The 3,018-nt window shown below is 39.4% G+C and overlaps 1 long non-coding RNA gene across 1 annotated transcript; it reads right to left on the reverse strand.

Annotated features, from left to right (window-relative positions):
- Positions 1-1,817: 1,817 nt before the first annotated feature.
- Positions 1,818-2,630, reverse strand: LOC131221454 (uncharacterized). Its single transcript, XR_009159283.1, has 2 exons — positions 1,980-2,630; positions 1,818-1,900 (listed from the first exon to the last, which is right to left on the reverse strand). It is a non-coding gene; the product is annotated as an uncharacterized LOC131221454 (long non-coding RNA).
- Positions 2,631-3,018: the final 388 nt, after the last annotated feature.

Genomic DNA, 3,018 nt, shown 5'->3' on the forward strand with positions numbered 1-3,018 from the left:
ATGAGCCAAAGTGCGCAATCAAAACTATTAATATGAAAGAATTTTGGAGAATTTATCAACCAAGGCACCTTTTAAACACTGCAATTGTGGGGAATGAATAAAGAAGAAATAGGTGAGCGAATGTGAGAACAAAACTGCTTGAAGATCTTGCAATGTACTCTCTCAATCCAGCAACTAAGCTGCACGGAAAGCAATTGTAGCTGATGCACCAAGTTAAGTCAATGGATGGAATTCCACAACTAAATATACAACCATTCACGTGGGGAGCAAAAAGGTACTGTGCAATACTCAAGCGGAGGAATGTGCTTATTTAATGATCTCGGACGTTAGTGTAATGAGCCTCACCACTGATGTTCTATGAACCTAGATTATTTAGGATTTAATTGATTGAATGGAAGCACTCGCTGTGTTTTATTTCTTAATAATGGTTTCCTTGTTTGCTAACTATTGAAAGATTATGGACAGTTTGAATCATTTAACAGTGGGCTCCACTTATGTAAACCGAATACCTAACTAAGAAATGGGTGACTGTGGATATGCGATAGTTGAGGACGACGATTGAGTGCTACCTGGACTCTGAAGGACCACCTTGATGTATGGCTTTTATCCACACCGTCCATTTATTTTTTCCAAATCACTTTAGGAGTCCAAAAATGAGACAGATCCAAGGCTTTAAGTGGACCACAACATCAGAAGCTGTAGGGATAATGATGTACAACATTGAAACCTTCCTAGGGCTCACCGTAATGGTTATTTGAAATCCAATCTATTCATAAGGTTACATAGACCTAGATGAAGAGAAACCAAAAATAATAGCTTGATTCAAAACGTCTGGTGGCCACAAGAAGTTCTCAAGGATAGGTATTTAATTCCCATCGTGTGGTCTGATTGAGCCTTGTATCTATCTCGTTTTTGGGCTTATATACTAAAATGATATGGAAAAATAGATGGACTGTGCGGATGAAACCCGTACATCAAGGTGCCCCTAAGAGCTCCTGCCAATGCTGACCTCGTGAGAGGTGAAGGGGGTGGTAGTACCCAATGGAAGCGGATTGCTTACTGAGTAACTCAGTACCCTAAGCGTACTGAGTAAACTATGTGGGACCCACTATGATGTATGTCTTTTATCCACACCGTCCATCTATTTTTTCCAAATCATTTTAGGAGTCCAAAAATAAGACAGATCCAAGGCTTTAAGTGGACCACCACATCAGAAGCCGTGGGATAATTATTTTCCATCCAACATATTCATAAGGTTACATAGACCTGGATGAAGAGAAACCAAAAATAACAGCTTGATTCAAAACTTCCGGTGGCCACAAAAAGTTCTCAAGGATAGGTATTTAATCTCCACTGTGTGGTCTGATTGAGCCTTGTATCTTTCTCATTTTTGGGCTACCATATTAAAATAATATGAAAAAATAGATGGACAGTGTGGATGAAACCCATACATCAAGGTGCCCCCAAGAGTCCCTGCCTATGCTCACCTCGTGAGAGGTGAAGGGGGTGGTAGTACCCAATCGTAGGACGCGGCTTGGATCCCCGGATCCACGGAGATTGATGGATCACTGAGAATGGGGCCCACTTTGATGTATTTGTCTTATATCTATGCCACCCATCCATTTCGCCAGCTCATTTTAGGGCTTAATGAAAAAACTGTAACAGATCCAAATCTAAGGTAGACCACACCAACAGAAATAATGATGATTGAACACCCACCATTAAAAATTCCAACGGCCTACAGCAATGTTTATTTTCCATGAAACCTTTTAATAAGCTCAAGCACACTTGATTCAAAACTTTTCTAGGCCACAAAATGTTTTTAATGATCATTCACCATTTTTTTCCTATGGTGTGTTCCACATCAGATCTGGACCTGTTTTATTTTTTACCTCATGCTCTAAAATGAGCTGGCGAAATGGATGAGCGGCATGGATATAAAACATACATTACGGTGGGCTCCACAGTCAAGGATCCACCGAAGCCATAGATCCATGTCTAGAGTAATCAAAATCAATACAATTGTGGCTAATGCTATGGCATGTTTAAGACAAAATACAATAACGGCTACAGTTGTACTAAATGAATAAAGAAGAAATTGCTGAATCAAATGCAGTAGTGAATGTGAGGATAGAGCACATACCTTTTTTGTTTCTTGAAGCTCTTGCAATGGCGTCTCTCGATCTAGCAGCAAAGATGAAAAGTGTAGTAACTGATGCACAGAGTCAAGTCAATGAATGGAATTCCACAACTAAAGTATAGAGCTATGAAAATGGGGGCAAAAAGATATTTTACAATGCATGGGTGGAGGACTATACATGTTTAACTGATCCCAGACATTGGTATGGTGGGCCTCACCATGAATGTCCTATGAACCACGATTATTTCAGATTTAATTGGTTGAATGGAAAGCCTTGCCATATTTTCTCTCTTAACCGTTCCCTTTTTTCCCAACTAGTGAAAGATCAAGGAATTGTCCATTTCAAAGAGTTTTTGTCCATTGACTATATACAAGGAGGATCATAATATTAACGGTTTGGATCATTGAACAGTGGGCTCCACTTATGCAAACTAAATGCCACCAGTGTACGATCTTTTAGCCCTGACATTGCAGTGGATATGGGTTTTTGGTCCCAGTGGCCCTGTTCTAGGAGCCTATCTAGACCAAAGTTACGGAATTGTAGCCTGAATCCACATCTTCATTTTTTGAAAGATGAAAATGCTCTTCCACACAGCTACACCTTAAGCTCTCATCTCGAGAAGTAAAAAAGTTCTTTAAAAAAGAGATGTGGGCCCTCCCAAAACTGAAATTTGACTCACCCCTTGACTGATCTGATGCATTTATTTTAATCGGATAGTTATGAACAGACAAAAAAGTCTTTCCAGTTCTATATTTGAGGCTCTATGTAGCTCACAACTATACTAACATTGTGCATTAATTATGAATTGTTTTCTTATGCATGATCAATCTATCATGAGTTTTGTCCTTAAACTTGGGGCGGCGACATAAAATTAAAA

Source organism: Magnolia sinica, chromosome 12, assembly GCF_029962835.1.
Source record: "Magnolia sinica isolate HGM2019 chromosome 12, MsV1, whole genome shotgun sequence".
NCBI classification, from domain to species: Eukaryota; Viridiplantae; Streptophyta; class Magnoliopsida; order Magnoliales; family Magnoliaceae; genus Magnolia; species Magnolia sinica.